Source organism: Dasypus novemcinctus, chromosome 21 (assembly GCF_030445035.2).
Source record: "Dasypus novemcinctus isolate mDasNov1 chromosome 21, mDasNov1.1.hap2, whole genome shotgun sequence".
In the NCBI taxonomy this organism is placed as follows: Eukaryota; Metazoa; Chordata; class Mammalia; order Cingulata; family Dasypodidae; genus Dasypus; species Dasypus novemcinctus.
In genome coordinates, this window is record NC_080693.1 from 73,213,247 (window position 1) to 73,240,660 (window position 27,414).

General features: G+C 42.2%; 1 long non-coding RNA gene across 1 annotated transcript; it reads left to right on the forward strand.

The window, feature by feature from the left end:
* The first annotated feature begins 5,644 nt into the window (after positions 1 to 5,644).
* LOC131274873 (uncharacterized) lies at positions 5,645 to 25,314 on the forward strand. Its single transcript, XR_009182193.2, has 4 exons — positions 5,645 to 5,781; positions 8,182 to 8,388; positions 11,590 to 11,706; positions 25,118 to 25,314. It is a non-coding gene; the product is annotated as an uncharacterized lncRNA (long non-coding RNA).
* Positions 25,315 to 27,414: the final 2,100 nt, after the last annotated feature.

The window sequence follows — 27,414 nt, forward strand, 5'->3', positions numbered from 1 at the left end:
GCGCCCAGGAGAGCACGGCGCTGAGGCCCGGGGCACAGGCCCGGGTCTCCCCACGGTCACGGCTGCCCAATGGAGGGCCCGAGCGGAGGGCCCTACGTAGCTGCGCAAAGCCAGGGGGCTGGGTGCCAAGCCTTCTCCTGACGCTCAACAGGCTCCCTAGAAACTTCTCCCTCTTTTCCAGGAAGAGAGCAGCTGCTGAGAACTGGGCCCCGACAGGCCGCGGTGTGAGGGGGACACTGCGGTTGTTTTAGGATTCTGAGGGCAGCTCCGTATCTTTCCCTCAGTGGGAGACAGCAGCAGAGGGCTTGGGAGTCCAGGCTCTGGACTTCACTCGCACCAAGCCTCAGTTTATTCATCTGTAAAATAGGGGGGTAATAACCACCTCATGATTTTGACTTTGAGAAATAAGATAATCTTTTTTTTTTTTTTTTTAAAGATTTATTTATTTAATTTTCCCCCTTCCCCTGGTTGTCTGTTCTTGGTGTCTATCTGCTGCGTCTTGTTTCTTTGCCCGCTTCTGTTGTCGTCAGCGGCACGGGAAGTGCGGGCGGCGCCGTTCCTGGGCAGGCTGCTCTCTTCTTTCACGCTGGGCGGCTCTCCTCACGGGCGCACTCCTTGCGCGTGGGGCTCCCCTACACGGGGGACACCCCCGCGTGGCACAGCACTCCCTGCGCGCATCAGCGCTGCGCATGGCCAGCTCCACACGGGTCAAGGAGGCCCGGGGTCCGAACCGCGGACCTCCCATATGGTAGACGGACGCCCCAACCGCTGGCCAAAGTCCGTTTCCCGAGAAATAAGATAATCTTGACATCCATTTTAAATTTGGGGACAGTGAAGTTCAGACAGCTTATGACACTTACCATCACACAGTGGGTGGTGGTGCATCGGGGATCTGCAGCCGGATCTCAACCTAAATATTCAGAATACTTTTACACTATCTCATTGTTTCTGACCAAAAGGCAATAAACCTGTGGTAGTAAAGACTGATGCCCATAAAAACAGACATCGCATGATACTAAAAATATAGGGAGTTTATAAGCAAATGCCAAAAAAGTAAATTAGTCCATAAAACTGTTTTAAAAGCAGCAACCCTAGATCCACAGGGGATTGCGCTTTTCTACTAGCCTGCTCAAATGTTTTCCCAGACAGATAGGCAGGTGACTATTTGCCAAGTTGCTCAATGGAATGGTTTAATTATTTAAGAACTAGTTTTCTGAGCCACATTGACACATTGTCAAATTGTGCCATCAAGAATTCTTGGGACAGTAAAATATAGAGGGGGAAGCTGATTTATCCAGTCATTAAGATGATGCTGCAAGAAGATAATAAGATTCTTTTATATAAAGTATTTCTTAAGATTTATGAAAAAAAGTGAATAAAAATGACTGAAGGAGACAGCCTATTAGCAGAAAAGCTCCTTTTTCACCTAATTGCCAATTACCGAAACTTGGCAGGAAGCCAGCCGGCCATCTCCTAACCTTCCTTTGTCATTCAGCGTCTCTCTCCTCGAGGGATGTCCACTGACTTCAGGAGGCAGCCGCAGCCTGTGCGTCTCCGTCCCCACACAGTCGTTTCTCCATTCAAACTGGCGGTCATAAGAAGATCGAGTCGTGGACAGTGGAGATCACTTCTGTCTGGAGCTGCCCTCCCCTCCGAGAAGGAACTGCAGTCACACACGTGTTCGAGAAAGAATCAGAGAAAGAGACTAATCTGGGTCGCAAGTGAGGATGGATCAGAGTTACCAAGGGGGCTGGGTGGATTTCAAGGCCCCACTCTCCTAAAAGAGCCTTCAGAGGCCTGGGGCAGATCCCGCTGATCTCACCCTTTCCACCGGGGAGAATGTGCCATGCCGGGCCCGTCCCAGGCTGCCTTCCAGGGTTTTCTCCTCTGGGAACTAATGACTAGGTGAACCAGACAATAACCAGCCTCCTCTCTCTCCAGGGATCTTGTGGCGCATTTCTCCCACCTTAGCCGTTCATTCTTCTCCCTCAACCGGCTCTTGGAATTACTGTATTTTTCTCCTTGTGTTTATGCTGATTACATATTTGCTGGTCTTTAAAGGGCAGGGATGGGCCCTTTCGTCACTATGTATCATCTGGAGTGTCACTTACAGGAGGGGAGGTGGAAAAGCTCCTTTACCACCCCCTGATTTCTTCTCTCCTCTTCTACTTGGGGACATCATGGGACCAAACCATAGTTTGGCTGGGCCAAGGCTGTTCAGGCCGATGCCATCACAGTTAAGAAGTACCTTCAATGACTGAAGCACAGGGCTGGGCCTTCAAATGGATAAGACACAGGCTGTGCCTTCCAGAGCCTTTCAAACCAGAAGAGGAGTCTACACAACAGTGTTCCGCTACATGGAACCAATTAGTTTGAAATGTGTCATTGGTAATTTATTACTAATCAGAGCTAAAGGACCGAGTGGGGGTGACTTGTTTTTTTTAAAGATAAATTGGAGTGGATTCAGTTTTCTAGCGTTAGTTATGAGTGTGAAACTCTGTAGTTTTCAACTTAATTTTTTTTCTGCTGTACATACCTTCCACTCTCCTATGGGCCTATGAGCAAATCAGAAAGTGGTGGTGTGTGTGTCAACCAGCTAACCAGCTCTGACCCCAGGGCCTCCTTACCAAGGCAAGGAAGCTTCTCGTCCTTCTCTTCATCGTTAACAATGGCATTATTACACACACCACCTACCAGGGGAGAGGGAGAGCCCTTCTGAGGAGGAAGAAAAGAGATGAAAGGGGTAAAGTTCTTAGATTAGGGCAGATTTAAGCAAGGCTTTGAAAACTGGATACAACTTGGAAGCTAACCCTGGGGTGCAGGGACAAGCAGTAAGACGTTTTGGGCATAGTTGCATGGGTGGTGGAGGTGGAATGTGCCCAGTGTGGGAAGGAAGATGGCGGAAGGGTTGTAGACTAGGCTGGAACAAAGTATGAAGGGCTGCCAAGAGAAGACGGGGGTGTTAAAGGCTTTACCCTGGACAAAGCTGGGAGCCGTGCAAGGTACTCAAATTGGGCGCATTATTTCATACTTGCTTGTGGGTTGCTTCCTCTGAGCTCCCCTGATTCTCTGTCCTACTCCTGCTTTAGATTTTCAGGGCAGGAACTAGAATCCCCCTTGCTTTTGGGTTTTCCTCACGGCCCCTGCTCCCGGAGGGTGCTCAGCAAGTACTGCTAACTGAATCTGGGAGTTCCCTGGTTGGTAAACAATTACATTCCCCAGCTTCGGTTTGGAAACAATTCTGTTTGGACTAAAGGAACTCTCACCCCTCTGGTTGTGTGTCTCATCTCTGGGATGGTTCAACTCAGGCTTAGGAAATATCTAGCAGATGAACTTCCCATTCCATTCTCCCTGCCAGGAAGCTGTGCTCTTTAACACGGTCCAGGTCAGCCCCCTGCTTACTGCCTACCACGTCTAGCTTGTGAAGATTGACGGCTGTGTGACGATCTCCCACCCGTTTCCATAGAAAATAGAGGGTTATCTGGGCCCTTCCTTCCTACCTGCTCTGTAATTGAGGCAGTTTAAATTGCTCCAGTGTCTTTGTTGACTGCACTTTTATTTTTTTCCTCAGTTAGCAGGGTTATGGTTCTTATTTGGTTGAATTCTTTGAACAAGTATTTGCCTAATGCCTTTATGTGTCAGTCACTCAGTATATGGATGTGGTTCTTGTTTTTGTGGAATCTGATGTTTAATGTTAAAGGTAATGTCCATCTGACACTTCCTTTTCTTAACTTCAGGCACCACTGAAAAATGATCCAAGATGATCCTCATTACTTTATCCTAGTGTTCAGCATGTGAAGTGTTTGACCACGAATTTAAAAAAAAAAAAAATGTCATTATATTTTTCATGAAATTTCAGAAGGTCCCATTGATATCCGTGCTCAGGACAGGATATGAATTAGATAAATTATGTAGGTTTAATGGCTAATTGGAGCAAATATTAGTTTTCTATTGCTGTTATAACAAATGACCACAAATAGAGTGGCTTAAAACAACACAGATATATTATTTTATGGTTCTGAAGTCTTGCTCTCTATTAGATGATATTGGAGAAAATGGGATGTTCAGAAAAACAAATCCATAACAAGATGAATGAATTCACTGGCAGTTAGGCCAGGTTGGGAGGAAGATGGATTCTGTTTAAAAGATGTTCATGTATCTTTGAAAAAAGAGTTAAAAACTGATGGGCTCTATCCTGTTCTTTTCTTGAATAGTTCTGTGAGTTTAGACATAGCTCTCCTTTTCTCAGGGCTTTAAAAACATTAGCTGTTCATATGACATAGTGGTTAAGAGTACAGACTCTAGAGCCAGTTAGTTTGGGCTCAAAAATTGGTTCTGCTACTTATTAGCTTTCGAACTGAGTCCACTGTGCCTCCGTTTCTTCATCTGTAACATGGGGGTAATAAAAGTACTTATTTTATGGGCTTGTTACCAAGTATTCAATGAGTTAAAATACAAGTGTTTAGAACCTGGCACCAAATAAGCACTCAGTAAATGCCAGCTGTGGAAATGACTGTTGTTATGATAATCTTTGCTGAGTGACCAGGTTCCGTTCTCTGGTCTTTTCCTGGTGGCATGGGTGAAATGTCACCTTCTTGACTGATGAATTCATATTTGTTGTGTGACACAAAGAAGTCAGTCATGGACACAGCCCTCAGGGGCGTTTCAGTCTACTGAGAAAAAGAGACGTAGGCGTGCAGAAAAACAGATCCGCAGCAAACCAAATGTGTACCAACTTTGTGGACAGCAAAACCCATTGCCAAATGAAGTTTATGACAATACATTTCTCTAGGAGTTTGGAGAAGGATTTGATGGCATGTGGTTTGGTGCGATTTGGAAAATCTTTATGTATGAGGAGGGATTTGGCGGGGTGTTTAAGTTTGGGGAGAAAGATGTTTGGAGGAGAGGGTGTTATCCAGTCTGATAGTGCTTGTCACTCTTTGCACTCTCTCAGTTATGCATTGGTTGGTATTTTAAAGAGTTTTCTAAATATTCTCAAGTTCTGCTCTGTGTGTCTATGTCCCTTGTGCTTTCTGTATCTTTAGTATGCCTTCCCAGTTCCCAGTATAAGGCTCTCTTTGTATCGTGGATTCCAGAAATGATCTTCCTTCTCTGTTTCCATAATTTATAAATATGGCCATCACATTTTTATTTCTTAGGGACAGATTAGCCTGCACATTCAAATCCTTGGATGAAAATTTTGAGAAATAATTTTTTGCCAAGATTCTCTTTCCTGTTAATTGGTTAGCAGGTCACTGGAGGCATAGAGTGAATCTCCATTCATTTCACATCCGTTTAAAAAAAATGCTTCAACAAGAGCTTTGCAAAACAGCTTCCACTGATTTCACCAAAAGAGGGGGAGGAGCAAGGGAAAAGTCACCAGGAACTGATGCTATTTGTTCAGTTTTGTCAATAAACAAAGACAGGAAGCCTAATGTAAGTGAAATGGTGCTTGGAGAAAATTTGAAATGGTTGGGCGCCAAGAAGACCTTAAATTCAACCTTTGCTATTTCCTGCTCATGAGCATTCTTTTTATAATTAACCAAAATTTCTTCAGAAGGGGTTAAACACCGTAGGGGGAGGGGGAACTGCATGTAATGTGGCCTTGAGTAAATGTTCCTCAAGTGCCCAGGCCGGTAGAACCTGGAGGGGAAGGGCACAGTGAAGGACAAAGTACTAGCCAGCCAGCAGTAGACAGCAGTGCAAACACAAATGGAAGATTCCATGAGCGACTGTACTGGGAGGAGATGATTCTTACTCAGCGGTGCCAGAGACTTCAGAGTAAGTAGAGAGCCCAAGGCTTGTTCAGGGTCACACAGGTACTCGGTAGCAGAGTCGATATTCCAATCCAAGCCTCTTTGATTAAAAATATCCCATGTTCTGTGCTTCAAAACACCTTCCTTGGGACCAAGCGAAGGGATTTATAAAATGCAAATGCAAATTGCTGATGTCTGGTTCGTGCAAGGATCCTAGTGGGAACCTAGGAGGGGATGCAATGGAAGGCCCAGTAACTGGTCCAGCTGCCTTGCTGTGCTGTGTTGGACAAGATGCAGCGGGCCTTCAAGGCTGAGAAAACACGAGCTTGGGCTCTTGTCCACTCAGGCTGGCTGGGATCACGGTGACCTGGTCTTTCTGAGACCTTCAGTTTTAATGGAAGAAAAGGGGATGCTTCTTTCCATCCCAGGTGCCTGGGAATTTAGCTGGGAAATCCATTATCCCATCAACAGCCTGCCAAAGAATGCTGTGCTCTGCTTTTCTATTACTTCTCAGTATTTCCTGGCAGCAGCCTCCCTCTTCATCCTTGCCCCTCTTAGTCCTGGAAAGCACAGGGCGGAAGGAAGGACGTGAATTCAGGGTCGCTGTACAGGAAAGGGGCTATAGGTTGAGAGATGAAACAGTTCTACCTTATTAATCTTTCCTATTTAGGACCTAGAATGAGAAGGCCTGAGATGACCAGGTAATTTTTTTATGATTCCTTTCTGCCTTTTGGCAGCTTGAGTTGCAGGACTGCAAACCAGAGCAAGTTTTTCCAATTGCTTTGGGCAGCAGAGTGAGTCCCAAATGTCACACGCCTGAGCGCCTGCACTTCTTGAAATTAGGGCCAGCTGCTTCACAGCCAGCAGTTGTGGAATGTGGAGGCAGATGGGGAGCATAAAAACGCACCATCCTACCTGGCTTTTTGCTTCTTTGGGCACTGGGAACAGAAGGAAGGGTGGGCAGTGTAATTGTTTTAATCTTCAATGCTTTTCTTTCAACAGAATCTATGATTTAACTGTAAATAAGTGAGAATGATCTTTTAAAGATTCAGTATGTCAAAAGTCATACATCCTAGTCAATATGAAATCCTATCAGTGCAGTCATCTTGATTACATGCTTATTCCAAATCTCTGCTGGAGTGAGCCTCTTCTGTAGTCACTGCTTTTTAGCTTTCGGAAGCCATGCATTGAAGCTCATGTATTCATCACAGAGGAAGCAAATTAAGAATAAACATAATTAGCATGTCAATAACTGTAAATGAGCTAAATATCATAATTTTTAAAATTACAGGATTACAAAGTAAAACCCAAGTATAAGCCAAGAAAAGAGACACATTTAAAAGAGTGACGCAAAGTTTGAAAATTATAAAAGGAGAAAATACTCTTTAGAAATGAAACGAAAAACAAAGACATTTCAGATGAATGAAAACTAAGAGAATTTGTTACTAGTATACCTATCCTAAAAGAGATTGGTAGAGTGGAATAAAGAAAAAATAAGGTCCAGCAATATATGAAATAAATGAAACATAGAAGTTTGTTCTTTGAAAAGATTAATAAAATTGTCTAGCAAGACTATCAGAAAAAAAGAGTGAGGACACAAATGACCAATTACCACCTTCAGAATGAAACAGGAGTATACACATAATTTTGACAACTTTGGTGAAATGGACCAATTTCTCAAAAGGTACAAACTACCACAACTATGAAATAATTTTAATATCCTGGTAACTACTAAGAGATTTAATTTGTAATTTAAAACCCCTTTCAAAAGAAATCTACAAACCCAGATGATTTTTCAAGAGAATTCAGCCAAATTCTAAAGAGGAATTAACACTAATTCTACACAATCTTCTCTGGAAAAAATAGAAGAGGAAATACTTTCCAACTTATGTTATAAGAAGTGTTACCCTGATACCAAAACCAGACAAAGAACATATAGAAAAGGAAACCAGAGACTGATATCCCTCATGAATATGGCCATCACATGTTTTTAAATGAAATTTTATTGGTACACATAAATTGTTTACATATTGGATTTGGCCTTTTTAATACTGCAATAGCAGAGTTCAGTAATTGTGATAGAGACTGTATGGTCCACAAAGCCTAAAATATTTCTTATCTGACCTTTTACACAACAAGTTTGCTGACTTAATTTAGAGCTGAGAAGCAGCTGTCCCCTGTAAATAGGACATGTGGCCTCACGTTAGCAGGGGTTCTCCATGTCTTATTGTCTCATGCCTGGCCAGTGTCACTCATTTGTATTTTTTCAACTTGCCTTTGTACGTATTTGGAAGACTACTGTATAAACACATTCTGTGTTTTTCTCTATCCAGCAAATATAATCCTAGTTGGTGACTAGCTTTTTTTTTTGCTAGAACTGATTGTGACTGATTTGCTGGTTTTCAAAATTTGATCCACCCTTTAGAAATGAAGATTCTACTTCCAGCAACGATGAAATGACTTGCAGCAATTCAACAATCCTGCTGAAAACTAGAAAGTTTGGAAAAAGTAAAATAAGCATCTCTATGAAGGCACTGGAATGCAGCCAAAGCAGTCAGACATGAGAGGTCAAGATTTTGGTGAGAAGAGAAGCAACCTGAACTGACTGCTACATTTTCTTTCCTCCTCTCAGGTAATTTGCTAGGCCAGTTCCAATCATGAGTCATAGAATTTGAAGGGGAAAAAAAGGGTTTGTGGCAGTCATACTGGAATAGAGGGGTAAAACTTGGCAGTCAGGACTTAAAGGATCAATTTCCCAGAGAAAAGTAAAATGCAGAGAAATTAGGCTAACATTCCACATGTAATTTCCCCTTAAAGCAGATATTGAATTTTTTTGGTTTGGCTGATATTGATTTTTAAAGATCAGAAGCCTAAAAAATCAAGTAGGAAAGAGCTGCTGTGAGTATAAACAGCTACGCAGATATTTAAGAAGTCTCAGGAAGGGCCAACGAGGAAGGGCCTGGTAAGCATCCAGGACTTTGAGTTGAGTCCCCTAAAGTAACATACACTGGGATTATGATGAATCAGAGAAGAAGATCCCACAAACCTAAAACACAGCTTTGCATCATCTCCGTTGCTTATTGGATCAGTTATCTGCATTCACCATATTTACTTGCTAGACCAGAGCTTCTATAATTTTCATACACAAAGTCTGGCATTCAACCAAAAATTGCCACATATGCCAGAAAACAGGACCAAATGACCCAAAACTAGGTGGAAAAACAAACAGTGGTTAAAAAAAAGACCCACAGATGATCCAGATATTGTACACATGTGACGAAAGATTTAAAAATGAATTTGATTAATGAATTAAAGAAAATGATGACAATAAGAGAATTTCACTATGGAATTAGAAGACATTTCATTCTATAAAAGAAATAGATTATTTAATTGAAAAATAAATACATTTTTACTAAGAATTAGATAGATTTAATAGCAGATTAGTCACAGCCAAAAAAATAATAAATAAAATGTCTTTTATGGGTGGAAAACATCCAGACTGAAGTACATATATAAAGACGAATGGTGAAAAATGCAGGAAGGAGTGCAAGAGACATATGGAGCTTTGATAAATGGCTAAGATGTAATTGGAGTGCTAGAAGCAGAGGAGAAATCTGCAAGGAAGAAGTACCATTCGAAGAGATATTTATTGAAAATGTCCTCAAAGTGACAAGACTCAATTCACAACTTTAAGAGAGCCACATTTCTCCCTACGCCTGTAGTGTTCTGGGGCTGGCTGGCCACAGCCCTTGGGGCACCTGGACTTGCACAGCCGCCTCCTGTCACGTGGTCATCTGACTTTCCATGTGTCTGTTCTTGTTTCCAGTGACTTCTGGCTTCTTCCTGTGGCTTTCTCTTACTTCTGGTTTTTCTTTATAAGGTTTCCAGTAATATGGATTAAGACCCACCCTCATTCAGTTTGGTCACACCTCAGTGGATCTTAGAAGATCCTATTCACAAATGAGTTGTCACCTTAACTGATAAAAAATCTTCAAAAGGTCCTGTTTACAAATGGGTTCACACCTCAAGAACGTGGATTAAGATTAAGAACATGTCTTTTGTTAGGTACAGGATTCAATCCACTACACTTATATCAACTATAAAAACAATTCTATATGGATCACAGACCTAAATGTGAAAGTTAAAACAATAAAGTTTTTTTGAGAAAACAGAGAAAAATATTTTCATTACCTTTAGATGGGTAATGATTTCTTAAGTAGAACACAATACATGCTAACCATAAAGGAAATTCATAAATTGGAGTCCATGAAGACAAAGAACTTCTATTCTTCAAAAGACGCAAATAAGAGAGTAAGAACAAAAATCATTGACTGGGAGAAGAAACTTGAAATGCATATATCTAACAAAGGACTTATATCCAGTACATATAAAGAGTTTCTACAGACCAGTAAGAAAAAAACGGGGGTAAGTGAGTTGAATAGGCACTTTACAAAGAGATTATTCAATTGGACATTCAGCAAAGAAAAGGTGCCCTACATTATTAGTCATCAGGAAAATACAAATAACCATCACGTGAGATATTATGCTATTAGACGCTCAATTAGCCCAGATTTTAAAAATTGAAAAAATCAAGTATTGAGGACATCAAGTAGATGGAATGTTCGTATATTACTTGTCAGAGTATAAATTAATATGACCACTTTGAAAGGACATTTGCTGATAACTATTAAACCTGTGAACATATACATGTCCTTCTACCCCAAAATTATACTATATCCAATAGAAATAAGGGCTTATGTCTACCAAAAGACATGTGCAAGAAATGTTTATAGAAACATTATTCATAATAGCTAAAAATTGATAAAAAACACAAATATCTATCAAGATAGAACGGAAAAATACATTGTGATATATTCAAACAGTGGAAACCATATAGTAATGAAGGCAAAAATGAAAACACAAACAAACTATGGCTGCATGTGAAAATAAGAATCTAGATTCAAATTTTATATATTTTATAATTCCAGCAAAAACAAGAAAACTGCTATACAGTGTTAGAAGGCTGAATGGTTGGGTGGAGGTTATGACTGGGAAAGAAAATGACAGAGGCTTCCGGGAGGCAGTTACATGAGTGTTTTGACTTTGTAATAGTTCATTGAGCTGGATACTTAAGATTTGTGCATTCTACTTTATGTATATTTATTTCAATAAAAGTTTATGGAAAAGATGACAATTTGCTAGTGCTGGGGATAGCCAAATGAATGTTGCCGCTGGAAGTGGAGTCAGTTCCTAAACTGATTGCCAAGCCATTTTAAGCGACGAGGGTCATCGTACAGCTATGCTTCTTAAGAAACAAAATCTAGTCTTCTTATGGGTAGTCTTTCTCAACCTGGATTCTGTGACAGCATTAAGCCCTACAGAAATGATTTGAATGACTATTTTCTCAATTTTCTCCGAAGGTAATACAGAGTTAAGACCATTCTAGACACAAAAGAAGAGAAGTTAATTCATTGCAATGAATGGACGCTTCAGGGCATTAGGACTTAATTCCCTGGCAGAACCCTGATTGAGGGCTGTGACTTTAGAGTCTCACCTAGCAGTGTGTGGGGGTGGGCTGGAGGTAAGAAAGTGAGGACGGATATCCAATCCAGTCTACCAGCCTGCCCTTTGACCCTCCCAACATACAGGCAATTTATTTCCAGACATGAGAGTACTTGTTTTCAATGCTCAAGGAGTAATTGTGTACTTGACTGTTTTTTTTTTTATCTTATTTTTTTAGAACAGACCCTTTGAAATGTTTTCTGGACTTGGATTTCCCTTTCTCAGTTCCACAGTCCTCACTTCTGTCACTGGATAATGTGTTCTATTTCAGAATCACAATTGAAGAAGTGTTTGAGCCACTTATTCTTCTTCAGACTATTGCTCGTGTACTGCAGATTAAGGCGAAGCTATAAGAAGATGGCAAGTAGCTAAGCTTTTGGCAGAGCAGGTATCAGTTGCAAATTGCCCATGTCTGGGCATTTCTGAACTCGTAGAAGGATTGTGTTCCCTTTCTTTTCACCTCGCACTTAGTTCCACTGTTTAGATCAGTAATGGCCAGTATAATTGGGGAGCAGGCTGTAGACCAAATCTAACCTTGCCATGTCCTCTGCATGGTCCATCCCTGTGGCCCTAAGATCCAAAGAGGTTTCAATCACAGAAATGATTGCTGGTGGCAGTTGTTGTTGCACAAAGCTCCACACAGTGGGTTCCTGGTACTGCTGGGCTGTCTGGTCAGCACAGGAGACCAGGAGCAGGGGGACAGTCTGCTGGACAAGCAGGAGGGGGCTTTCCCTTGCTCTGGTGTGGGTTCCAGTGAGATATAAGATTCTTTCAGCATCACAGTCTGCAAGCATGTGTAGGAGAGAATGTCCCAAACCTTTACCACCCAGGAAAGAAGAAATGCCCTCATTTCCATGGGCTTCTGGATTGTGTTCATGTTAAAGCATCAACACATGTCAATCACTGTTTTGCAGATCTGGGTACTTAACTGTCCCTTGTGCTCCTGGCTTCTGCACTTAAGTTCTTTTGTCTAAAGATCCCAACTAACTTCTGAGAGGCTTCATGTACCCACAGCACTCTGAACATTAAATAGTGGTGGGTTGGCTCTGATTCATTCCAGTGACAAACTTTTTAATTTAATGTCCAAGATCCACATGTGGAACAGGGATAATTATTTCAGAAACAGCCTTATGCTGACATCTATGCACAAAGGGAAATGGTAGCTTGTCACTGGTAGCTGTAGGGAGGGATGGATCAGGAATAGATTTTTATCTCATCTTTATCTATATCATTTAATAAACATTTATTGAGTACTTACTATGGAATAGGCTCTAGGGAAAAGGCTGATAAATAAAACATGAGCCCGACCCTCAAGGAACGCTCAGTGTAGCTAGGGAAACAATGTAAACAAATAGTTAAAATGTCATGTGATTAGGCCTATAAAAGAGATGCAGACAAAATGATTGTCTTCTTATACATCAGGGAAAACATCCTCATTTTTCTGAATATAGAGATTTTGGAACTGAATCCTATAAGACGACTAGAGGGAACAGGATGTGAAAATGAATGATTAGAAAGACCATGGAGTCTTTAGGGAACTTCAAGTACTTAGGTAAGGTCAGCCAAGAAGAATGTTTGGGAGAGAGCCAGAAAAAGCCGGAGCAGGGAGTGGGAAGGACAGAGAGAGGGAGGGAGGGAAGGAAGAGAGGAGGGAGATTCTGTGTACATGTTTGATCTGGATTAGCAGGAGGGAGAGTGGAGCACGTGTCGAGGCTAGAAAGATGAGTAGAAAGCCCTTAAAAACCATGTTACAGAATTTGAACTTTATCCATTAAAGAGGTTTTAACAATGGAAGTGACATGATTAGATTTGTGATTTAGAAAGATCCCTCGAGAAGCAACGTGGAGGATGGTTTAGGAGAAGCTTGGAGCTTTTGAACTAAGACATTGGAGATGAGGAGAAGGTGAGATTGTACTGACTATTCAGTTGACTAGAAGAAATATTCATGAAGCTTACACCCAGGTTTTAGGCATGGGTGGACTGGGAAGATGATAAGAACATTAACTAAACTGGGAAATAAAGAAGGAGAAGCAGAGCTAGTGTGGGCAAAGGAGCAAAGATAAGGAATTCATAGCTTGCAAAGGGTGCAATAGGAAATCTTCTCCAACACAGATCATGGGCTTCTTATGTAGGTTCTGGATCCCATTAGTTCTGGTCCTAGTTTGTTCTTTTCAGAAGTTTTATCTTTTAATTTCTGGCTTTACTTGCCTCTATTACTTGACACTCCCCAGTTCTAATGGTTTATGATATTTAACTCTACTTAGGGAGCAATTGTTATTTCCTCTGCAGATGGGCAGTTGGTAAACCCTGTTAGAAGTTCCCATGTTGAGAAACTTGTGGCATAGATTCTCAGTTAGCTACCCTAATGTTGTAGCACAAAGATGCCAGTTTTCCAGAATAGTACATGAATGAACACACACATGCTTTGGAACTGAATCCATCCATGTAGCCATTTAACAAACATTTATTGAATACCTTCTCTATATCAGGCATTATTGTCGACACTGGGAAAATATTTTTATAGCAAAATTGTTGGGGAAGACAAGTGAAAGAGTAAATAAGTGGAGGAATGATATCCTTTCTGATGGTGATGAAGCCTTTACAAATAAAGGCGTGGTAGTAGGACAAAGAAATGGAAGTGTGTCTTAGATGGTGATAAAAAGTAGCCACCCAAGCAAAGACCTGGTACAAAAGTAAGGATATAGGTCCTAAAGCTGGTATGTCCAAGGAAAGTGGGAAAGTCAACAGGATGGAGCATGGTAAGTAAGGGAAAGAGAGCAAGAGGAAAGGGGTCAGAGCTGGGGGCAGATCCCTCGGGCCCTTACAGGCCAAGAGAAGGAGGCTGGATTTTACAGCAAGGGTTAAGGTAAGGCACTGATGGATTTAAGTGGAAGAGGGATGTGATCTGAGGGAGACCTTAAAAGCCCAAATTGAGTTGCTGGTCCAAGAATGGGCCCCAGGGGACAAGCGCAGAGTTAGGGAGACCAGCTGGGAGGTAACTGGAAAGATGAGCTAGTTCTTGTTTGAGTGTTTATATTTAGAGAAACGCAAAGGGAGGCCGTCACTTGGGAGAAAGTGATGTGAACACTTGATATCATGGAAAGTCATGATATTTCAAGCTATGGTTAACAATTATAATAAAGAAACAAAACACCACGTTTATCAAACCTATTTGATGTCTGATACAGCCCTGAGAGGTGGAAGGACTGTTGAGTCCTTCTCTAACGCCACCCTCCCAGCAGGTGGCAGGGCTAGAACTGGAACCAGGTCACTTGCTGCCAAAGCTGAGCTTGCTCGGCCACATCCTGCTGGCAGTGGGCTCTAATGCTGCATTTCTAAGTAATATTTAGGACATTTTTCTTGACTGCAAAGTTCATTAACTGCACAATCTCTTTCAAAGTGCATTTATATTTTCCGAGGGGAGAAAAGAAAGCAGATTCCTTCCTGTGGTACTTGTTGGGTCTCCGCCGTTTTCATTTGCCCATGCGGTACATAGATGCTAGGGTACTTAACCCCTAAACCCAGAAAAGTGATCTTCAGGAGATGACTGCAAGTGCAAAGCGTTTTAGCTTGGATGGCGTGTATGTGAAAGAAACATACAATACTAATATGACTCTCACTTTTGAAATGGACAGGACTCTGAGGGCTTTGATTGCTGGGAAGTACTTAAGTAATACCTCGAATGAGAAAACAAAGCCCCACTCCGAGGGCTTGACTCAGGAGGAACAGAAGGTCACTGAGTTTTTCTACTCTACTTCTGTTTAGAACTCCTCTCCTTCCTGCGTTGTAGGCAGAAGATTGCTCCAACCTGAGAAGTGAGACTATAAACCCCTGAAAAACTACCCAGACTTCTATTTACTCTCAAAAGTGGGTGATTGTGTCAGTCCATGCTTCTGGAATAGATGGTTGTGAAGGCAGATGGCTCAATCAGCAAAACCTAAGGCCATTGAAGATTGTTCATTTAACAACCCTGTAATCCCTTCCCACTGCAAAGGCAAGTTGAGTGATGTTGAAGTTTATTTTTTCTTTTCTTCCTGATTCCAACCAGATGCAGTTTTTCAGAAATGCAGAGGAACAAAAACTTACTAGCAATGTAACCTTGTGCCACTTGCTTAAACCCACTAAGTCTTGGTTGCCTCTATTTTAATGGGGGATAATAATTAAACATACTCAAATTGTTAGGAATTGATGGGGAAATCAATATAAGGCACTTAGTATACCACCTACATATCATATATCTAGATCACATATCAAGAACGCAAGAAATGAACTATCATAGGTATTTCTTTTCAATCTTGATCATCTTTTGATACTGTACCCTTCACTCTCTTTAAAAAGTCCTGTTGACTTGATTTCATTTTAAAACCTTTCTATCTCTCTTTTAGATTTGAGTATAGAGCATGATTAAGAAACCAAACCAGAATCTTGACTGCAGTAGCGTCATAGTCTAATAAATGCATCTAATTGCACTGGGGTTCCGAGGGTGAGTCAGGGTGAGGACACATGAGCCTGGAAATCCTGGCCCCAGATCTGTCCACGTGTTACTGCAGCTGCTTTACTGAGCTGTGCGTCTCCAGGTGATTCGCTAAGGCATTGCCACATGAAGGAGGGAGGTGGAGGGGAAAGCAGTCAGGAGAAAACATCTTACCTTCTTGTTTCCACTGTGTACAGAGCATCAGGCATGCTCCAGGGAGAGCAAGATGCAGTGGAAGCAAGGTCCCCTCACTGCATGCTTGGAATAGCTGGGGCTTTGTCCTTGAGCTTCACAGATGGTGACTCCAGAATGCCTATGTAATGTCTTTGGAGAATGGTTCTCCGGTGCCTGGTGATGTAGAGATTCCACAGCTGTACAGAGCGGATTGTCCTGCCAGTGACCAGGAGGTTCAGGAACTTGCAATTGCCAGGCATGCGCTTACTGGAGAAGAAAGCAACAATCACACGAGGATGTGTGCTTGGACCCTGGTCCTTTAGAGGTGTCTGGGATAGATGGCCATCTCGCCCTTTAAGCCCCTATTTGTAGGGCTATTTAGTCTTTTGGTCCATGCCTATGGTTTCCATGGATGTTTTGGGGCTGGCAGAGAATGAAATGATCTGGTTCTCCGGAGTGCACTGGATTGGGAAATGGAGACTGGAGTGGTAGGTATACCTCAGAAAGAGCCTGTGATTTTTGATATCCTGGGGAATACACACACACACAAAGATGATTAGTCAATGCTACTGTTTATTGAGAACTTACAATGTTAGGCATTATACAAGGTAGCTTTACCTCATCATCTAATTTAATGCTCGTGATAAGCTTAGAGGCAGGGGCTATGACTACCTCCATCTCATGGATGAGGAAGCCAAAACACAGTGAGGTAGAATAGCTTGCCGAGGGCCACACAGCTGGTCTATGGTGGAACTCTGATACTTGAGGCTGTCCTCTTAACCACTAAGCTAAAATGGTGAATTTCAACTTAGACAAAATGCAGTACTGAACATATTTCTACAAGAGTAGCATCTACTTTGCTGATGAATGCATTTGGCATTGACTAAGATCTTATTAACATGTAGTTTCCCTGAACCTAGGAGTTGGCTCACAGTTGGTAACTGCCTTAGTTTCCCAGGGCTGCCATAACAAAATACCACAAACTGAGTGGCTTCGAACAGCAGAAATTTATTATTGCACAGTTCTGAAGGCCTGCCGTCTGAAATCATGGATTCTTCAGGGAAGAATCTGTTCCACGCCTCTTTCCCAGCTCCTGGGAGTGCCTTGCTGGCAGTCTGTGGCGTACTCCCCTTTGTTTGTCTGTGTGCCCGAATTTCCTCCTCTCCTAAGGACACAGCTTGCCTAGTCCCCCATCTGTAACGGCACTGTTTCCAAATCAGGTCATATCCTGATGTCCTGGGAATTAGAACTTCAGCATATCTTTTTAGGGGACACAGTTCAATCCACAACAGTAACCAACAAATATTTGTCAGTTGAACAAAACTAATGAGTTCCATGCTGAGAGCTAGACTTAAAATTAGGAGATATCGTCACCTTACATTCTTGCAAACAAACAAAACTCCCTAACCTCTCTCCAGACTATAATTCAGTTCAGTTTTTAAAATTACTAATTAATTAATTATCAATCAATTCTTTAATTTATTACTGGCAAGTTGCTATAGTTAGAAATATTGTTATTCTCTTATGTATTTGTCATAAATTATTAACTTGCTTTGCCCATGAGCACCTAGCACAGTGCCTGGCATGAGTTTGTATAATATATCAGTGCAACTTAAAAACATTTATTGAAAAATGAATATATGTTTTGCAAGGTTGATTTAAATAGGCTAGGAGACAACATTGCTGGCTGCACATGCAACATTGCAACATTGAGAAATTGTTCTGTTTTATGTGTGTCGCCACATTCAGGCAGTTATGCTCTTTGATTTCTATTCTTATTTTTTTAAATTAAGACCCAGTGTTGGCTGGCGCCAAACTCAGATTTTTATCTCTGACTCTACAAACTTCAGCCACACCAATGAGCTTGGAAGCAGACCCTCCAGCCCCAGTGAAGCCTTCATAAACTGTTCCTGAATTCCTGCCCCTCAGAAATTGTGTGAGATGATAAATGTTTGTGCATTAATCTATTTAGTTTTGGGGTAATTTGTTACACAGCAGTAAATAATTAATACAGTCAGTTTCCTTTTTTAAAGATAAATATTCTTATATAAGATTTAACCAGCATGACTTTTATCACCATTACTCAAATTAAAAATCTTTCACTCTTTTCAAAGAGTAATTTTCACAGATTTTTTCAGCTTATTCTTTCCCTTTCTCTTCTACCACCTCTTTCTCTTGACTGTTTTATATTTTTAATATATCTCCTATTACAGAGAAACAGTAGAGTTTAGCAGCAGATGATCCATGGGCTTTGGGGTAGTGATCTCCAGTTCTCAAAGACTCAGTTTCCTTATGAGGCATTGTAAGGATGAAGTATGGTTAACTTTGTAAAGCTCCTATAACGGTGTCTGGCAAATAATGTGCATTCCATAAATAGTAGTTAGAATAAAATCACCACCACCACCACCACAATCACAAGGGGCCATTGGATCCCCACTCTCACAAAAAGTCCTGAGAGTCCGTGTGGCTCAATCAATGAGTTTTTCAAATAGACTGTTATGAGGGTGATGGAAACAGAGCTTAGTTCTCCATGGTCCCCTTACCAGAGTAATAGTGAATGGCTCTTTACAGACAGACAAGTGGGAGACCAGAAGCCATGTCGACCATCAGGTGTGGCCTGAGTAGGGAGGGCTACATGCTCCGGGATGAACTCTTTGGGCAGCAGTTGTTCTGTTCCATCCTCAAATCCCCATAGTCCTGGCCTGGAAGGTCCTTTATGTGTTAGGTCCCCAAAGGTGAATGTACCTCAGGCCTTGTACCAAGGAGAAGACCATCATAACCATTTGTGCTAAGTGCACGGGGTGCAGGAAGATCTGTCCCATGTGCTAAGGGCTCAGAAAGGAGCACATCAAATTCTTGGGCTGTATGGGCTGGTGCTCAGGGGACAGTTCCTGGAGGATGCAGCCTTGAGTCCAGGCCTAAGAGATGAGTTTCTTTTTCACATCTGGCAGGACGGGACTCAAGTCATTTAAGTTAAGTGGATCCTCTCTCATTAAAATCTTTACAAAGGAGACTCTTTCATTTGCTTTGGATCCTGGCATTTAAGTAGGATTTTCTCTAAATGTAGATGTCACTAGTCCAATAAGTTATGCGACTTGCTTTGTATGTTTTTGCTTTTGTTGTTATTGACAGTTGGTTCTTAAGAAAATACATCTGACCAACAGAAATCTAATAATTCCACCAGAAGGAATTTATCCTTTTAGACTTAGCACTTTTACTGAAGAAAAAGTTGGATTCCTCTCCTGATGAGAAAGTCTGCAAGGACCACAAAGTGAAGACAAGCCTTATTGATGGATCTTGAAGCTTAAGTAAAAGAAAGGCACCCCAAATAGGGCAACTACCCTTGTCCAACAGGTTTATTCCAAGTCAGTATGATTTCTCAGTACATGACCCAGGAAACTTCCACTGAGTTTGAATATTAACATGCAGTTACATTGAACAACAAATTCCTACCCCAGGGTTATTATTGCATCTTTGGCCCCTAAAAGACTTTAGGCACTTGCCTCTCCCTAGTTCCTCTGGCTATGAAAGTAGTGTGGGAAACTCTAGCTACAGTGCAAAGCTATTCACTCTAATGAACAAATAAGAGATATGAAGGGTGTGCTCCTGGAAGAGAGTTAGAGCTTTATCATTGTATGGAAGAGGCAAGCCCTGGGGTATTGGCTTTGGATAGGGGTAGATGAAGACCATTTTTAAGGAATATCCTAATAATCAAGTTGTCTTCCAAGAATCAGGTGACTTAAGATGCCTGGAGGACTCTTCCAAAGGACTAGGAGGGGGAGGTGGCCACTGTGCACAGGGTGGAAGAACTGGAGGGGTGTTCAAGGGTGGCCGTGGGTGAAGAAGCCTGTATGCGTTGGAAGGGATGGGAAGTGCCCACTGTCATTAGGAGAAAAGAATATTGAATCTGCTCTCTGCTCCATCATCTCAGGCTTGGGCAAGCTGCCATGGGTGTGGCTTCTGCAAACTCATGGGTTGCCATAGGAAACTACAAAGGCTCATTCTATGAATTCTGGAATTCCTTGGCATTGTAAGGGGCACTGTCACTAGGGGCCATTGCCTATACACCCAACCCTATGCTATACAAAGAGATGGTCATTTTATTCAGCATTTCCAAACTGGTATTCCATAGAATGCTCTAACAGTGTTATTGGGTGGGGTGGAGGAGAAATGGTGTGGAAAAAAATCATCTATGTTCAAATAAGTTTGAAAAATATGTGGTTAAGTAGAGTTAAGCTGTTTCTGTAGGGTTTTCCTGTGGCATTTCCATCTGCTATCCTAAACTGTGCATCCTGAGAGAAAGATGGTATGTATATTTTTAAAGTTAAACTGTAGAAGTTAGGCTTCTACTTACCTTAGGGTTATACCAGTAACATGGGGCCATTGGCACATTGTTTAGAGTTGCAGAAACACAGAAATGGATTTGTCCACTTAAACAAATGTATATACTTTATAAAAGAATCAAGCACATGCCATATGCATAAGGAGGGCATTAGTGGTGCAGGAGGAGGGCCTGGGTGGCAGAGATTTAGGAAAGAAACAGCCCAGAATCAAGGCCAAGAGATCGTGATTCTAATTCTGAATCACTCAGTGACCTTCACAAGGTCTCAACATACCTGGTCCAGTTTCCCCTTTTGCAAAGCAGAAAGTAAAAAAGTAAAGTCATCTCAAACTTTTCTCACAAACATTACAAGGGTTGGCTGAGCCCCTGCTTTTAAAACGTTTTGAGCTTGTGGTCCAGTGCGCAGTCTGATGACAGGGTAGGGGCCTGGCCTCCCGCAGGGCTAAGGAGGGGTTCGCAGAGCAGGGACAGACAGAGCTTGTTTTCTAAGGACTGAAGGCAATCGGCTCTCTGGGGTCAGGGTGAGTCACACCGCGTTTGCGTAAACACAGGAACTCATGCTGCACCTTTGCAGTACGGTGGCTTAAATGCCAAAAAGACAACCCTGAAAACTTAAAAAGGAAAGAAACCAAGAACAATGAACAGGTAGCTTCTTCTCTTCTGTTGTTGACAGAAAGGGACAAAATGGCCATCCAGCCATCAATGAACCTGGTATCTTCCTTTTCAATTGGACTAGTGTTTTTTTCTGCTCATTGGTTATTTTTTGTGTTTGGGGGCAGGGATTTCCCAAATTGTTATTTGCTTAGAGTACTCTAAATCCTGCTAAAGAGGTAGAATTCTTCAAAGATGGGTCCAAGAAAGGACCCATCCAAAAGGTGAATTTTCTTGCTGCTGGTGGTGACGGCAAGTGTGTACACATTAGGCATGTTATATAGACAGCATCCCTTGTTCAAATTTTATTCTCCTCTTCCATTGCTGAGTCATTAGACTCTTGAAATCTGAGGTGTGGCTGGCAATAGAAAAACCTGGCTCCGTTGAGTAGGGCCAGATCACCACCTAGCGTTGAATGAGAACGGTGCAAGTCTAAATTCAATCTTGCAAAAAAGTTTTCCCTCCTTGGATTATTAGCTGTTCTGAGAAATGGAAATTGTTGTAAAAGACAGTGGGAAAGTAAGGCCTGGATTACTTCTGTGACATCATGAATTATTTTTTAGCAAAAGATAGCAATAGTAGTGGAGGTGGAAAATCTTTTCAACATTAAAAGGTATTAAGTTTTCTTCACTTGTTTCATTATTATATTGATTGAACTATACTTCAAGTTGTATTGAGTCTAGTGCCATTTCAAATTATGTCCTATAGCCCCTCGTTAGATTCTGATGTGTCACTGCCAGCCTATAAATGCGAGATATGCCTTCCCCCAGTGCCGTCACATCATGATGAAGAGGATGATTCCACAGGGCTGGTGTTTGTGCATTGCATGTGTGTGCAGTTGCCGACCAGGACCCATTGCCAAAGATATGAGGCAGCCTGGAGGGCTGCTGAGAGCCTCCCTTTGTCCCTAGAAGCTGGTGGTTCTTGAGCCAGCACTTCTGGCAGAGATTGAGAGTAGAGCTCTCAGTCTGGCTAGGCATCCCACAGAGGGATCTGGCCAGCCTGGACAATGCTCTCACTTCAATATGTCAGGAAAAAGCAGACCCTGGCCGTCTTGCCTCCTATGACTTTTGGAGGAGGATTCTATGGTTCCAAACACAGAATTCCTCCTCTCCTGATACTCAGAAATCACAGATGAGATGGGTGGGAGATGGCCAAGATGCTCATGGTTGGTTCTTGTTGGAAAGGAAAAAGAATAAATTGGATCTCATTGGAAATCTCTGGCCAGATGGCAAGAGCAGGAAAATCCCAGAGAGCCTGCTAAGGGAGGAGGTAGTCTCTATAGCACGTACTTCTATAGATAGCAGGAGGACCATTCTTACTGGTTTTTAACTCCAGTTTCCATAATTCACCTAACCAAGTATTTCTAGACTTTCTATTATTATTTTTTAATAATGCTTTTTTAAAAATTAAAGTTAATAGATCACATAGAACGTTACATTAATAAAACATAAGAGGGAAGCAGACTTGGCCCAGTGGTTAGGGCATCCGTCTACCACATGGGAGGTTCGCGGTTCAAACCCTGGGCCTCCTTGACCCATGTCGAGCTGGCCCATGCACAGTGCTGATGCGTGCAAGGAGTGCCATGCCACGCAGGGGTGTCCCCGCGTAAGGGAGCTCCACGTGCAAGGAGTGCGCCTCATAAGGAGAGCCACTCAGCACGAAAGAAAGTGTGGCCTGCCCAGGAATGGCGCCGCACACGTGGAGAGCTGACACAACAAGATGACGCAACAAAAGGAAACACAGATTCCCATGCCACTGACAACAATAGAAGCGGACAAAGAAAGAAGACACAGCAAATGGACACAGAGAGCAGACAACTGGGGTGGGGGGTTGGGGGAGAAGAGGAGAGAAATAAAAATAAATAAATAAATAAAACATAAGAGTTCCCATATAACCCACATCCCATCCCCCCACACCCATCATTTTTGTAAATTGCATTTTTTTGAAGATACCTACATCACAAAAAAGGTTACATTATAAAAAACATAAGAGGTTGTCATATACCCCCATCTCCCACCCCACTCCTCCCACACCAACAACCTCCCCCATTGTTGTGGCACACTCATCACACTCGACGAACACATTTTAGAGCTCTGCTGCACCACGTGGATAATAGTTTACCCTGTAGTTCACAGTCTCCCCCAGTACATTCAGTGAGTTATGGCAGGATATATAATGTCCAGCATCTGACCCTGTAATATCGTTTAGGACAATTCCAAGTCCCAAAAATTCCCCCCATCACATCTCTTCTTCCCACTCCCTGCCCTCAGCAACTACTGTGGCCAGTTTCTCCCCATCAGTGATACAATTTCTTCTATTAGTAGTCACAATATTTTTATAGTAGAATATCAGTAAGTCCACTGCAATCCATATTTTATTCCTCCATTCTGTGGGACCTGGGATGGTGATGTCCACTCCACCTCTATATTGAGATGGGGCTTAGATTACACATGGGTGATAGATGCAATTCTCCTGCTTGCAGTTGTAGGCACTCTCAGTTCCCTGGTGTGGTGGTTGACTATCTTCACCTCCCTGTTAGCTGACCTGCATAAGTTCAATGAACCAGAGAGTAGGAGTTGCAGCTCTGCTGAGGCTCAGGGCCCAGCTGACACCTGGACAGTCCAGGGATTCAAGTCTCCTGAGTATACAGCAACCACAGCACCAACCAAAGGTTCAGTAAAAGAAACAGAAGAGGCATGTGTAGAAAGGTCACATCTGAGTCCAACTCCATCACACTCAGGGACACAATTCCAAACATGGCACTGAACTCCAGAGCTATCTACCATGACCATATTCCTGTGGGTCTCTGTACCCTTCAGGACAACCAGTACCTGGGGTTGTATCCACTTTGGCTGTTTCTGGAATCCTCCTGAGGAGTGCATAAGCGTGACCCCTCTGATGACCTCCTGAATCTTTTTTGAAGACTCTTAGCCATATAAACTCATTTGTCTTTGCCTTTTTCCCCTTTTATTCAAGGTCAAAAAGCAGTTTTTAACACATGATCCTACATGTGGGCTGAGATATTCTGCTGGTCTGAGTTGACCCTTTTATTCAAGGCCTTTTTCTATTTAATCACCAGCTGGTGTTTGGTAGTAATCCTTTGGTGCCAGGGAGGCTCATCACTGGGAGTCATGTCCCATGCTAGGGGGAATGTAATGCATTTACATGCTGGGTTTGGCTTAGAGAGTGGCCACATTTGAACAACATGGAGGCTCTCAGGAGGTAACTTTTAAGTACCCTGTATCTCTAGGCCTAGTTCATATTTCAAGCACATAGACTTATAAGCATAGTCATCAGCATCAAGGACTCATTGTAGGAAAATCCTTCTTGGTTGGTCTTTGCCAAGTTTGCCAAGTTTGTGGTCCAAAATGTCTTCAACAATGAAGCCTAATATATTGCCAAATTCAATTAATAGGAAAATGAAATATAGTGATAGGTTTAAAGATTAGAAATATACATACTAATTTAGAAACACTAAGATAAAGTAAAAATAAATTGGTGTATTAATACAAATGAACAATATTATAAAGCTTTCCCAAATGTGTGGAGTGCTGCCCCAAGCAGCTGAAAAGATAGGACAGATGGAGGAATATCTGCTGTTTGGAAATGCACATTAATTATCAATACACAAATGAATCTTGAAGATAATGATACATGACCAGATGGTTATAGTCTATCGCTTCAGCTAGAGAACAGAGAACTCTTGCTTCCCTGCTAAAAACGTAAGCAGAGAGGGATCACTTAGCTGAATAAAAGGGCTTCTCTCTCTGAAAGGAGAACAGAAATGCTCTGGAGGCCATTTTATCAACTAAATTGTAAGCAGGTAGCAAAAGACCCAACATAGAACAGAACTGCTGCAGGGTTTCGGGACCATGGCTGCAAGGGAGAGAAGAAACACATACTCAGATTACTTGACGGGGCTTGTTCCTCCTCTAATCTGAAGGTGTTTGGGGAAACAGAATTTAAAAACTCATGTAAAATATCTCATCAATAATTTTTAGATGGACCGCATATTGAGATGATAAAATTTGGGGTTGTTGGGTTAAATAAAACATGTTATTAAAATCAATTCACTGGTTTCTTTTACCTTTTTAAAAACAAGGCTATTAGAAAATAAATGAGTACAAATGTGCTCACAGTCTTTTTTTTTTGTAGCGCTCTTGTCCAATCTGCAAAAGTGAAGCCTAGAACTTCTACAGCCTATTTTGCTATCATGAGGAGTGTTTGCCACCCTGAACACAAAGCCAATACACAGAGGAGGACAGAGCTGAGAGAATCATGGAGAAATGGGAGCCAAGACCTGTTCTAACTGTGTCTCAAATTGTAAGAACCAATAAATACCCTTTATTGTTTGTGCTGGGTTTTCTGTGACATGCAACATAAAGCTCCTAAGTGAATCCGGCTTACAGAAAACATCCATAGCTCATATATCAAGGCCCTTCCAAAAACCAAAACCAAAGACTCTTTTCTCACTGGATAAAACTCGAGCTCCCTTAGCATGGTGCATGCCTACTCTTCTAGAATCATCTTCAGTCGCTCTTCCTCTCTGTTCATGAACTTCCCACTGTTCTCTGAACATGTCATATTCTCTTAGGACTCCAAATCACTGACTTGCTTTTCAGCCCAGCTAAATCCTACTTATTTTTATTTGTTTATTTCAGCTTTGTCTCCTCTTTTGTGATATCTTCCCCAATCCCTTCAGGCAGACATAAACATGCCTTTATCCAGGTTTTCATTGCACCCAGCTCACACCTTTACTTGTACCACATCTCTTTTTACTGCGGTGGTTTATTTCCTCATAAATCTCCCCGGCAGACTTAGGAGTGGAGCTGGGATCGTGCACATTCCTTCTGTATCCCCAGTGCCTCTCGTGGTCTCTGACCCAGCTCCAGGGTCCTAGAGAGTGGTGACACAAATCATCATACTCTCTTCTCTGATCAAACAACTTCCTCTCCCTAACTTGGACCATTGATGCCTGTGGTATTTTGCTCACCAGGTTAAAAAACAAACAATAACCATGTTTACTTTCTCGCCTTCATTTCCTCTGCTGGATTAATTATTAAGCATAGTACATTTCTATTGCAAAATTCTCTGCGACTGATGCTTTATTCTTCAGTCCTACTGCCACAAACCTGACTGTTACTCCTAAAACATCCTGCCTTGTTTCCCTGCTGTGGACTTTCAATGCCCGTACTCCTGGCAGCCCTGCTTCCTGAAGTGCTACTTCCATCCTTTCAGACGCCTGTGTGAGGGCTGACATCGCGCAGTTCTGCTAGGAGGCCCCTCCTTAGGCCTGGTTCACCCCATAGCATCCCCCTACCCACCGTGCTCACTCTCCCAAAGGCTCATGCCACTTTTAGCTTACGGGCCATTACCATAATTTGCATGCTGATGATTGCATGTATTAGTCTTCTCTCCCAGGGATTTTGTGTTTTTCACTTTCTGCTTGGTCTGCTATGGGTACAAATGGTTGCATCACAAATTTAGACCACATACGTCTTGGATTAATGAGCACCCTGGGTGGCAGTCTCTCGAGATTGTTTACCTGTGTAATTTTCAAAGAAGATTAATATGTTGACTCCCTGTTTATGCTTTGGCCTCCAGTGTAGCTTGCCTACAGGAGAAATGCATTGGCTGTGGAATGAGGAATGGGTCCCCTCGGACATCTCAGTGTTGATGGGAAATTTTAAATTCTAAATTGCCATCATCAGTTTGAGGCTCCTGGTTAATGATGCTGATCCTTGAGACTTGAATGTTCCATAAACAGTTCAGGTTCCTGAGCCTGAGAGCCAGGCTCTGGACCACCTCAAATGCACATTCAAAGTGTCTTTTTATGTGACTGGCCTGTCTTTGGTGATTTGTCCGTCTTGCCTCTTAGGCTATTTCCCCATTACCCCCAACCCAGATCAAAAGTAACGTTGCCTGTTTGTATTCTATATCCAGTACTATCATAATATGGACCAGATAATACAGGACAAGAAATCCTTAACTGTGATGGCCCTAAGTAACTACAGTCGGTGGGGGTGTGGAGGTGGTAACCCAGGAATAGTAGCTATAGCATATTTGTCTGTAGTCTAGGCTTGTGTCAGAGGGGATCTACTTAGTCAAACAGACCCAAATACAAGTCTCCTCTGTCAGAGGGGGACGAATGGAGCTGCTATTTTCAATAGGGTGGAAAGAGCAAGTCTCTTTAAGAAGATGACAGTTGGACAAAGACCAATGGAGATGAGATGACAGGTCATAAGATATCCAGGGGAAGAGCTGTTCAGATGCAGAGAGCAGTATGTGCAAAGTCCCTGAGGTCAGACTGTGTTTGATATATTCAGGGAACTGCAATGAAGCTGGAGTGTTGGAGCTAAGTTATTGGGGACAGGGAGATAAAAGGGGATGATTATTTATGAACCACAAGCCGTTCTGAGGCTTTGATGTCCACCCTGAGCAGCGGAGTGGCG